This window comes from Anabrus simplex, chromosome 9 (genome assembly GCF_040414725.1).
Source record: "Anabrus simplex isolate iqAnaSimp1 chromosome 9, ASM4041472v1, whole genome shotgun sequence".
Lineage (NCBI taxonomy): Eukaryota > Metazoa > Arthropoda > Insecta > Orthoptera > Tettigoniidae > Anabrus > Anabrus simplex.
Genome location: NC_090273.1, coordinates 9,134,735 through 9,147,812, shown reverse-complemented (window position 1 = coordinate 9,147,812; position 13,078 = coordinate 9,134,735).

The following is a 13,078-nucleotide window of genomic DNA, read 5'->3' as shown; positions in this document are numbered from 1 at the left end:
AAAATGGTTTTCCGTGGTTTCCCATTTTCACACCAGGCAAATGCTGGGGCTGTACCTTAATTAAGGCCACGGCCGCTTCCTTCCCACTCCTAGCCATTTCCTGTCCCATCGTCGCCATAAGACATATCTGTGTCGGTGCGACGTAAAGCAACTAGCAAAAAAAAAAAGTAAATATTATGCATTTAAAACAATATTTAATTTTGACACTTTAAAGCATCAAGCAATACTTTTTTTGTACTAATTATTTGCATAGCAATGCACGTCATGGATCAGACAGTACATTATTGTAAATAAATGTCCCTTTGTCCCAAATTGCGACGAAATTTTCACGAACACTGTCGTCTTCATTCAGTGCACTGTTGTCACTTTCACCATCAGAATTCCTCCACTCATTGTCCTCGCTGTCAGAAACCTCTAATATTTTAATTAAATCTTAATTAGTATGAAATTGTCTCTCATACTACTACTTACGATGAGACGGACCAGGTTCTGACCTGTTCTTCTCCATTTCAAAGCGATACCGATTCTCACCTAATTGCTCAACAATGGAAGCGCATGCAGCAAATTGATCTAAAGGTAACCTTCCTGCAGTGCCGGCATAACCACAAGTATCAGTCGCCAAGCCGGCGCATTTCTATGTAGCTTTAGAAACATAGGGCTCTGAACGCTGCATATATCACCAGCGGCAGTAAACGTGTTAAGAAGTACGTATGATGAGAAAGACAAAAGAGTAAGAACTGAGAATAACTTCTTCTACTTAGTGTTTTCCCGCTGGTGCAGGCTTGACGGGCTTTGGATTGACAAGTGCCATTTTAAGCAATCTGATGCAACGTTCATTGTTAGCTGAGCGATATTCATGTCTACAGCTAGGGTGTCACGAGTGCTTACCACTGACAGTGAAGTTATATGAATCACACGCGACGGTACCTTTAGACACCCAGAAGATATGGCCATACCATCTCAGATGCCCTTTTCGCATTTCTTTTTGAATAGTAATAACTCCCATCCTTAGCTGGATCATGTTGTTGTTTCTGTTCAAGGAGTGAAACTAACGTCAACATGCGTATCTGCATGGTGTGCAGAAGACGCTTGGAGTTTTGGTGACTGGCCAGCTCTCGGCCCCATACAATGGGACTAACAAACTACAGTGTGGTACGCTTTTGATTTGAGGAGGTGTTCTCATAGTTGCAATTAGGCCCCACTGTCTGACTGCAGGGAGTGCTGAGAGGTGCACGTTATGTGGACATTCTTTCATATCATCTGCATCCCTTTCTGGCCCTAGAGTACCCTGATGGAGATGCCATGTTTCAACAGGACAATTCGCCATGTCACTGATCTGTGGTGGAACGCAGATGGTTGGAGGAGCACTCCAGTGAAGTTACAACCATGAATTGGCCCTCCATGTGCCCCGGTCTTAATCCATTCGAGCATTTGTAGGATGCTGTTGATGCTGATGTACACTCCATCGCATGACTTTTGGCCATTTAGTGTGTTCCTTTAACGCTCACACTGTTAATACCACAAACAAATTCCTTAATTCCACAGTAGGTAAACTGAAATGCATAAATTGTTACATGAGCTACACAAGTCAGATTGGTAGAGATTTCCTAATTAGATACCAAGAACTTTACAATGCCCAAAAGTACAACAGATTTTCAGCAATTGACCAACATATGACTGACTATGGACACCCATTTTCATTAATAGAATAAGCCATGAAAAATTTACACCAGGCCAACAAAAGTAAACTATTAAATTATTAGGAAAATATTTATATTGAAATTTAAAAAATCTGAACAAAATATCCCTAAGAATTAACATTCTACTAGAAGAAATTTTCAATTACAATTTTAAACCAAGCATAACTTTGCTTCCCTCTACCTTTCATTCCCTTCTCCCACAACCTCTAACTCCTACCTACCCGCTCACTTGCCCCTTCCCTCCCAAAACATGCAGCCAGTCTTGCGTGTTCCGCTCCCAAGCTTTAGTCAATGTCTAGCAGTAACGTACACCAGATCCTTATACAAGATGCTCCACCGGCCCACGAGGTGAGTAGACATCAGATACCTTCTGTAGAATTCAACATCTTTCAATATTTAACTGCAGTTTTTCATTCTTAGGCCCATTGCGTCAATATTTTGAAGACCCTGCCCCAAACCACTACTAAGAAGGTCAATCAGCTGACACTATTCTATTGTCAGTAGTACATCAAGGAAAATGTCAATATAACAAGAGTGTATCTTAGAACTACAGAATTTAGAGCATATAGAGCAAAACACGCTGTACATTTTTATGCTATTTTCATCATTTTTGAACTGCGTTTGTCTCAATCATGTGTTTTAACTGGCGTGTGTTTTAATACCAACATTGAGTTTATCAAGAGATATTTTATCCAACAAGTTGAAAACTGTTTTATGTCTCAGATGTACTGATGATGGCTCAATAGAGCTGAAACATGTACAGCTTTATGTAACATTTACTAATTAATATTAAACCGCATAGTATTGAACTGGTGGAAATTTTTAATATTTTGATATTGTGATACTACAGTACGGAACCAAAACATGAATTTCATTTCTTGCAAGTTCTGCTTTATTCTAGGCCTACTAGATGGCAAAGTAAACCAGATCTCTCAAGCATTTATGGCAGAGTTATAATTAATTTTGTCGGGTAAACACCAATGTGTCACCAGAGGTCTTTTACGTGAAAACATCGTACAGCATGGACTTATTTCCACCCTTCAAAAATCAAACTATCTTTGCCGGGTCTGAACCCGCTATGTTGGGATCCGGAGGCTGACAATACCACCGCTCCATAGAGGTGGTGAGAATTCAGAATTATCTGTGTGTTTGAGATGTTACAACGTCCGACTCGTTGGCTAAACGGTCAGCGTACTGGCCTTCAGCTCAGAGGGTCCCGGGTTCGATTCCCGGCCGGGTCAGGGATTTTAACCTTAATTGGTTAATTCCAATGGCACGGGGGCTGGGTGTATGTGTTGTCTTCATCATCATTTCATCCTCATCACGACGCGCAGGTCGCCTACGGGAACAAATAGAAAGACCTGCACCTGGCGAGCCGAACCCGTCCTGGGATATCCCGGCACTAAAAGCCGTACGACATTTCATTTCAGATGTTACAACAATTAGATATCCTTGAAATATTGTTATATCATAAATACAAATTGAATCAACAAAATCTTTCAGATGTATAAACACGCCTACCAACGTTCATTAACCCAGCACAACCCCTTCTTGGTGTTTGGATATTTCATTCTGCCAGTGTATTTGACAAGTTTGCAAGTGCAAAATTAAATCTCAAGTGTAGAGTGAACTGAAGAATAGAATCTGTGAAGAACAGTGTGAAATGTTTGCGAATTATATTATTCATTTTAATATTCAGTCTGCAGTGAAAATCAAGGAATATGGATGATATGATTGAGTCATCAGTCCATAGACTGATTTTATGCAGCCCTCCATACCACCCTATCCTGTGCTAACTTTGCGAGGAACAACTGGTGGGATTTCAGCAGGACTTATCAGATCAATTGGATTCAGGAGGCCAGTTAGATTGCATAGCCATAGACCTTTCCAAAGCATTTGACAGAGTGGAACAAAGAATATTATTAAAGAAACTGGAGGGAATAGGATTGGACGTAAGGGTTATACATTGGATAAGAACATTTCTAAATTCAAGAGTTCAGAAAGTCAAAGTAGAAAATCACGTAACACAGGAAGAGAAAGTTTGGAAGGGAATTGCACAGGGTAGTATAATCTGTCCATTACTTTTCTTAATATAAGCAAATGATTTAGGGAACAATATAACATCAAGATTGTATGCAGATGAGATAATTGTCTATAGGGAAATAAATAACATTGAGAATTGTTAAGAATTACAAAGGAACCTTGACAGAATCCAACAATGGGTTGAAGAGAATAATATGAAGGTTAATGGAGGTAAATAAATTGTTACAAGACGTACAAACTGGAGCTAAAAAACCAAGTTTTTTTTTTTTTTTTTTTTCTGCTAGTGGCTTTACGTCGCACCGACAGAGATAGGTTTTATGGCGACGATGGGATAGGAAAGGCCTAGGAGTTGGAAGAAAGCAGCCGTGGCCTTAATGAACTCATTGGGCCCGAGCCATGGAACCGTTCCGTGCTTCGTCGTGGTAGACCAAATGCCGGTCCACGGAACTGTTCCGTTGTCTTACTTTACTATGTAATTCAACTTTTCCTCAAGAGATGGCAGAGTGAGTTGCAGTTGTAATTTGTGTAGGGACTCTTTCTTTGCAATGTTGTTTAATCTTCGCTAATATATACCGATAGTGTGCTTGGTAATATTAGTTTGAAGTGGGCTATCTCTAGACCACATTCTAATATATACAGTCATGAAGCTCTGATGGTATTTTTCATCCGAGGCGACTACAGCGCTCCAAGCGGTGAGGTAGAGGCAACTTGCTAGCAGACAACAGGGAACGAATTACCACTACAGTCTAAAATGGTCATAACTTATGAACCATTCATGCCAATAGTGCCCTGACAAGGATATTGTTATCCTCAATAAATAGTGGAGGAGGTCAAACAATTTATTTTGATGAGGAGTTTGAGGATAATATCGAAGTATTTATTTAATCATAAGGAGTTATTTTTCTTTACCGTGGACTATAACATAAAATCGCTTCTAGAGGGCAACCGGTTCAAAATAGGTATATACCATCGTGGACTTTTTTGTAGAGGCTTCTATGCTCTACAATTTGTACGCTTACACTTGGGGTCTATCGTTGATGGTTCACACAGCGTAAGCCAAGAAAGCAAGTGACCGACCAACCAACATCAAACCTGCGAAGTTGGGCTAAGAAGGCCAGCGCTCTACCATGGTCGGTCTCTACTGTATTTGATATCGCTCATGTTGCTGTATTGGGAAGGTGTATTAGTAAAGGGCGATGATATATTAGACTGTGCTCTAGACTTTGAGATTCGCTTGTAAACAAGATGGCTGCCAGTAAACAAGTGAAATTTACCAATATATAACCCCTTATACAAAGTAATGATGATTAGGAATGTCATTTTTCAGCTAAATTAGTAGTAATATTAGTAATAGTGTGAGCAATGCTCCTGAAGAATAAACAGATGTGGAATCGAAGAGGAAGTGCAAGGAGAAGACTGTTACAGCTCAGCAGGCGGACCAAGTACGGACCCGTGATGCTAATAAAATAAAATGTTTTTAATGTATTCCTTGTTCTGTGGTTTGTGGTATGAAAGCCATTTATTTTCATGTATAATTAAATCTTTAATGGTCTTGTAAGAAATTTCTCATGATATGAAGCGACACTATGTTTCCTCCAAAATAATCCCAGCGCCAATGCAGTTTCAATCCAACAAATATGCAGGGCTCAGTGGGTTAAGGTGCAGCCCCAGCATTTGACTGGTGAAAATGAGAAACCACAGAAAACCATCTTCAGGGCTGCCGACAGTGAGATTCGAACCCACTATCTCGCGGATGCAAGCTCACAGCCGCGCGCCTCCAACCACACGGTCAACTTGCCTGGTAAACTGAGTTTAAATATACTTTGGATGAGGTAATTGTCCTAAAAGATGGCAAGTGCAAATACGTAGGTGTGAGATGTGAAAGTAATTTGCACTGGAAGGGTCATGTTGATGACATTGTTGGGAAAGCATACAGATCCTTACATGCCATAATGAGGCTACAAAGTTACTTAAGTATGGTTCGTCCATTATTGGAATATGCAAACAGTGCTTGGGATCCTCACCATGAATACCTAATAAAAGAAACACCTGGTGTGCAGAGGAAAGCAACAAGATTTGTAACAGGGGATTTCAGGAGAAAAAGTAGTTTATAAGAAATGTTAGAGAAACTTGGGTGGGAAACTAAGAAAGAGAAGGGAGAACACTAGTCTTGTAGGATTATATAGAGCCTATACAGAAGAGGAAGCATGGGGAGAAATCCCTAAGAGACTTCAATTGGAAAATAATTACATCGGCTGGGCTGAGCACAAGTACCATATAAAATTAAAAGGGATCTTAGCAGAAGTGATTGGGGGTACATTTTAATTCATTGGGAAGGGTGTGAAGGAGCGGAACAGTCTACCAGGGGTAGTCTTTGATCCTTTTCCAAAATATGTACAGATGTTCAAGGAATGAATAAACAGCAACAGAGAAAAGAAATATTAGAGGTCATTTGACCTGTGCAGGTTACCAAATATAAAGAATTATTGTGAATAAATGAATTACATCCCCTGGTCTATGGAGATTGGACAGCTGAACTAGGGGATTGCCTGTAGGGGTGAAGTACAGAGAGAACTTTGAAGGCCCTGGGACCACTGGGGTAGCTGTGAAGGCCCTTCAGAAACTCTGAAAAGTGAGGGCAAGAGGGGTTTTGGTTAAGACGCAGCAGGTTGTTATGCTTGTTAGGGTCCAAAATGGGTAAAAAATGCAATGTAAATTTTAATCTTATAGCAGTTGTATAGTATTATTTGAAGTAATTCCTCATACTATTGACCCATGCTTAAATGGCATGTTCACGAATGTGAAGTTTCTCATATGCATATGGCTTCTTACGGCCTCTATTCCAATGACTTATGTATTTCTGGTAATGTACTAGAGAGGGCAGCACCCTCAGTTGTAAACCCTGAAGATCGTTCGTTTTACGAGAGGAGTTCTATTATCTCTTTGAAGCGACTCTTTGCCTTGTTTATATGAGAGGTAATAACAATGGAGGCCGTGCTGATCAAAGTAGCCTTTCTATGTTTTAAATGGGTTTTTAATACATTCAAACTTAGCCCATACATGCATGTTACCTTTTATTTTGACCACTGATATTACAGGTATGTTGATCTTTGTTTTCGTTTTTTGTTTTGTGATGATTCATAGCAAATTGACATGCATCTTTCCTGCTCTGCTGCATGAAAGTGCTGTGTGTGTGTGGTTGTTATTGTGATCATGAAATGTTGGAAACTGGCTCTTTGATTGACTATTTGTGTGCACTGCATTCTATGGTACTTTACCATCAGATGTGTTTATGCCCTCCGTCTGGACTTAAAGTTACATTCTTGTCATACGAAGCACGTGACCTGATGAATTTGAGCACGGGTGACTTTAAATCCCATTGTAAAATTGTTTGCATGGTGCATGCTGCTGTTTGGTATATGCGAGACCTGTTGTGTGTGGCCATGTGTGTCGCACTATATACATTTATTTTGACATTAGTAACTGGAACGGCCATTCATATTGCTTCCCGATACCCTCACATGTGTGAATGCTTGGATGTGTATTGCTGAGTGAGGGGAGAGGAAAGATACTATGTCGATCGGCCCCATTTGCATTTTTAGTCTGGTGTCTGTACCTTATGTTTGTTCTCGGTATAGTTTTATTTATTCTTGCCATGTCTCTTTCTTGGGCGTTTGCTAGCCTGGGAGGCCGCCATGTTTTCTTTCATATATTTAGGCTATGCGCTTGCCAGTGATACTCTGATTTTATTATTGTTTGCTTGGTGCAGAGATGTTTCTCTGTCCCATCCTGATTTCTGCTTCGATTTTTACCTGCTAGTTTCTATCCTCTGTGACGCGTGGGTCTTTGACTGCTATGGGTATTGTTGAGTGGATAATGGAGCGAGAAGAGTCGTGTTATGAATGAGACATATCTCGTAAAAAGGACGACCTAAATTGGGCCGTGATAATAATAAAATTGGCACATGATGTAATGAAGGTATTTCTGAGATGGTGAGCTTGTAGTTATATCTGTTTGGGTCTTGAAATAATAGTAATGCTGCGCTCGCGCGTTGATGTGATGACATTCATTCAGGAAGGTACGTTTATGTAAATATCCAGTTTGTATTTTTTCTTAATTATTGGCTTCCTTTTTCTTGTTTAATATATTTTTAAAAAAATTTATCTTATCAATAAACCCTCATTTAATTTAATCTGCATTTCACAGATAGTAATATTTGATTCATACACTTGTTCATCAACAATGAGGGTCATTTCCAGCTTAAGGCTGTGTTCTCTTGGCCTTTCCTAGTCGTGGTACACGCCTCATTTTCCCCTGTGTGTGCGCTATGTTTGGTGTTATATTTATATACATTATCGGAGAGGGTGTTAGGGTTCGGCACACTATATATGAGTTGATTATGTTTGCAAGTACAGAAAATATTACGAGTAGAATTTTTTATATAATATAAATTTACTAGCAATTACCTGTGGCTTTGCTCCCGTAGATTTTGTAATTTGATCAAAGTAATCGTTCCTTGGCATTGTACTAAGACATTATCTGAAAATTCCTAAAGTATAAAACTCGCCCAAAAATTGAGTTTGATATACCCCAGAAATTCTTGTAAACCATGTTTGTGGTATTACCTTTTGGGGCTAAGACGACTATGTGACAGAACTGCACATGTGAGAAACAGTCTTCTCTCAAGTCGAAAAAATAAATACACATTTCTTTATTTTTAAAGGAGATTCCAAATACCAATTTTCACGTCTGCAACATGTTAAGTTTTTGAGTTACTCTGTAGATATGCTAATTTTATTAATTTACCCCCTTTTCCAGTTCCCCTTAAGTGGAATTTCAGAAAGAAAAAAAATTCTTTATTAATACAGGAAATTCCAAATACCAGTTTTCAAATCTGTAATATGTTACGTATCTGAGATAATTTGCAGATACAGTATTTTAAAAAATTCATCCCGTTTGTTACTCCTGTTCACTCCCTATTCCCTATATACACAGGGTTATTTACCTAACATGTTACATGGAAATAACTTCTAAACCATTAAAGATATCGGCATTCTGTTTTCATATTTGTAAATGGTACCCAGGTTATTGCAAAATAACGTGCTACTTAGTCTCATGGGGTGATTAATAACCGAGATATTGATATTAACTTCATATTTGTAAATAAAACGGCACAAATTCATACAGCTGACCTAAAAGTTCTTCTGCGTACAAGTTCAAATATCCAAGTATTTTCAAAATTGGACAATTACTTTTTGAGATACAAATAAGAACAACATGTGCAGTTTTGCATGCCGCATCTGACGGCATGAAGTCGGGCAAGGACATATTGAGGCGCACGCAGTTTCCTGGGAGCAAGTTCAGCCACAGAATGGATACCAGGCATGTAAGCAACTCGTACACATGTGATGGGTTTGCAAAGTGTGTATGACAGGCGAACTCATGACAGGACAGGGAGGGTTGATGTGTTTAAAAGGAATAAAGTAAGTACTTTGCCTTGAAAGGAACATAACGATAGCTACCCCACTGTCAGCAGCCCTGAAGATGGTTTTCCGTGGTTTCCCATTTTCACACCAGGTAAATGCTGGGGCTGTACCTTAATTAAGGCCAGGCCGCCTCTTTCCAACTCCTAGGACTTTCCTATCCCATCGTCGCCATAATACCTATCTGTGTCTGTGCAACGTAAAGCAACTAGCAAAAAAAGTAGTAGCGATTGCATAACATCCACATTTTCAAACACTAAGTTTACTCCAGAGCAGTAATGCTTATAAGGTCGCACTTCCAGTAATGCATCTTATTATTCGGGTTCCTCTCCAGACGTACGTGATTAAGACACTTGAAGGGGTAGAGAGAATAGTAGTTGTTATTTCATTTCCGGGGCTTGGACATCGTGGTCGTTGTAGCCTCAGTGTGTGTGTTTTTTTAGAATGTGTCTGATAACCTGTGTTATTGTGGTGTCTGTGGTACTGTACTGTAATTCCGGTGAGGAATTGGGACGGAGGCAGCCGTTCTCGTAAGTAAGCAACCATCCCAACATTTGCCTGGAGTAGCGGTGGGAAACCACGGGAACGCTTTCAGGATAGCTGAGATGGGTACCGAACCCACCTCTTCCCCGTTTTGCCTCAAGAGGCTGAGTGTACCCCGTTCCAGCCCTCCAACCTGAATTACATTGCTTATCAGAGCCGGGAATTGAACCCGGACCACCGTGCTAGCCACTCCGCGTGATTAAGAAACTCGACAGGCTGCGAAGAAGAGTGGCTGGCTGTTGTATTTCATTTCCTGGGCTTTGACACGTGGTCATGTAACCCCGTTTGCTTGGGGGTGTGTAGTACAAAGTGCACCTCGTTTTGTGCTGGGTTATTTCAGGCGAAGGAGCAGTGTTACCAATGCTGGATTATTTGGGTTGGGATAGGTTGGACATTAGGAGACAAACAGCTTGACTTATTATGTGGGATGTTCAGAGCTGATCGTGGTGCGATGGCAGCAACACTATTTGTTTATTTATTTATTTTACACGCATTAATCTCCGCAGAGCTCAAGCGCGACTGTAGTAGCGTGCATTCGGGAGAGCGCAGGTTCGAGTCCTGCCTCGCCCAAGTGATTTTCATGGTGTCCCATGTTCAACACCAGGCAAATGCCGGATAGGTACCTATGGGATAGGCCACGGACGACGTCCTTTCCAAATCCTTCCCATTCCCATCCGTGGGAAAAGACGCTAAACTGAGCACAACATATTACACATAGATGTCAAAACAAAATAAAGTGGAACAACTTTAACCTTCGTTCCCCACTGTGTGTTTGCCAGTCATACAATAACGTTGCACACCCAGGGTATGTTACGGTACATCACATTATGTTTACAGTACATGCCTGGTATCCGTTCTGTGGCTGAACTCACTCCCAGGAAGCAGCTTGCACCTCAATATGTCCTTGCCCGACTTCACGCCGTCATATGCAGCATGCAAAACCTCGCATGCTGTTCTTATTTATATCTCAAAATTTAATTGTCCGATTTTGAAAATACTTACATATTTGAACTTGTACGCAGTTGAAGTTTCAGGCCAGGTGTATAAATTTGTGCCATTCTATTTAAAAATATGGAGTTAGTATCACTATCTCGGGTATTAATCACCCCACGAGACTAAGTAGCACGTTACTTTACAAGACCTTGGGTACCATTTACGAATATGAAAACAGAATGCCGATATATTTAATGGATTAGAAGTTATTCCCGTGTAACATGTTAGGTATATACTGAGGATGAGCTGTGTGATTAATAGAAAAATTGGTGTAAATTGTGTAATAGTATATTTTAGGAAAATGTCTTCTCTTGTTAATTTAAAATTTAGTGCTTGATAATGTAGTTTTGTGGACCATTTGCCACCAAGGTAGACACCTCATTTGCAAATAAAGTGATTTTGATTGTGAACCTTTTCATTTCTATGAAACTACTGCATCCTACATCTCCTTTCATCTGCTAGTCATATACATACTTTGTCTACTTCTATAATTTTTACTGCCTACATTTTCCTCACACACCAAATGAACGAGTCTTGGGTGTGTTAAAATGTGCCCTATCGTTCTATCTCCTCTTCTTGTCAAATTTAACCAAATAGATCTCTCCTTGCCAAGTCAGTTCAGTATCTCGTCATTCTTGATTCGATCCACCCGTCTCATCTTCAGCATTCTTCCATAACACCACATTTCAAAAGCTTCTCTTCTTTTTTTTCTGGGCTCATTATTGTCCACGTTTCACTTTCATACAATGCCACACTCCAGACGTAAGTCTTCAAACACCTCTTTCTTCTAATTTCTATATCAATGTTTGAAGTGACCAAGTTTCTCTTCTTCCTTGCTTGTGCTAGTCTGCATTTTATGTCTTCCTTACTTCTGCCATTGTTAGTTATTTCTACCTCAATAACAATAGTCATCCACTTCCTTTAAGACTAATCTAACTTAATAATGGTGTACTAATTATAAAAGACTAGCAAGTTGTAACACAGCATGCACCATTTTTTCTACGTGACTTAGTGCATTGTAACAAATAAGAATTAATGAAAATAGTTGCGTACAGAGTTTTTCATTCTCACAGTCATATGAACTGGCTATGCACAAATAGAGATAAAAATTCCAAGAAAATGAAATGCTTGATAAGTTTATATTTGACACTGTCATAATCCAGTACAGATGTTGAATGTGGTTTGAAGAATGAGTGCTCGGTGGACAGATAGGAACAAACTTATGAGATAGTAAATGCTTTAACCACTAAAGGCCCACTTCTAGAATTTGTCTTATGCCAACTTCCATACCCAAACATCAGAACAAAAAATTCTTGGTCTAGTTTATAAATCAGATAAATACTCAATGAATCTTCCTCTTGTATATTTTGAAGTAGCATTTTCTATTCAAAATATAACTATATCTTATAATTTATGGCATATGATTGATTTATTTCTAAATTAGTAATTTTTAACTTTTTTTAAAAAACTCACATTGAAGTCTGAGCAGGTGAAGTTAGATCTTGCATCTTGCCCTGTGGACTGGCATTTTATTGTGTTTTCACATTTTACACAAAAATAACAGATAACATTAGTCACAAACCTATTTTGGATTCAGCAATGTTTTTTCTACTTTCAATTTTTATTAAATTTTTACAGTTTTTTTCTTTTTTCTTTTTTTTTTCTTTTGCTATTTGCTTTACGTCGCACCGACACAGATAGGTCTTATGGCGATGATGGGACAGGGAAGGGCTGGGAGTGGGAAGGAAGCGGCCGTGGCCTTACAATACATCTTAAAAACATGAAAGATAATTTACGTTGTCACACACACCATGACACATTTATGAAACACAACATACATACTAATCATTGAGAAATGAAAAAATTACATTAACTGTGGAAATAGGCTCTAGTCATTGGCTGCGCGAGACCATGCTGTCATGAAGCTGCCTTATTAGTACCAACTTGGTATCATAATAGAATTAGGTTCTGAAGATGTGCTGCTATCTAGTATTTTTTTAATGACTTACAAGCACTGCTGAATATGTTCCAGCACTCTGCTAACATTTGTAGTACGCTGAAGCAGATAGGCCTATATAAGCGCTAGAACTCATCACTCGTCCTCCACGGACGATTACAAATGGCGTACAGCGTACGACGCTAGTCTTCAAAGTGTTAAACAAGATACACCAGCTTTCAACATATAAAAATATTCTGGTTGAAAATCCATTCAGGAGTGTGATTAACAACTTTCTTTGCAATTATTATCGCAAACTAGCTACAAAAAATGAATTTAAAGAAAATATTCTTTCTTAAATACTTATATTAAAAAGAGGT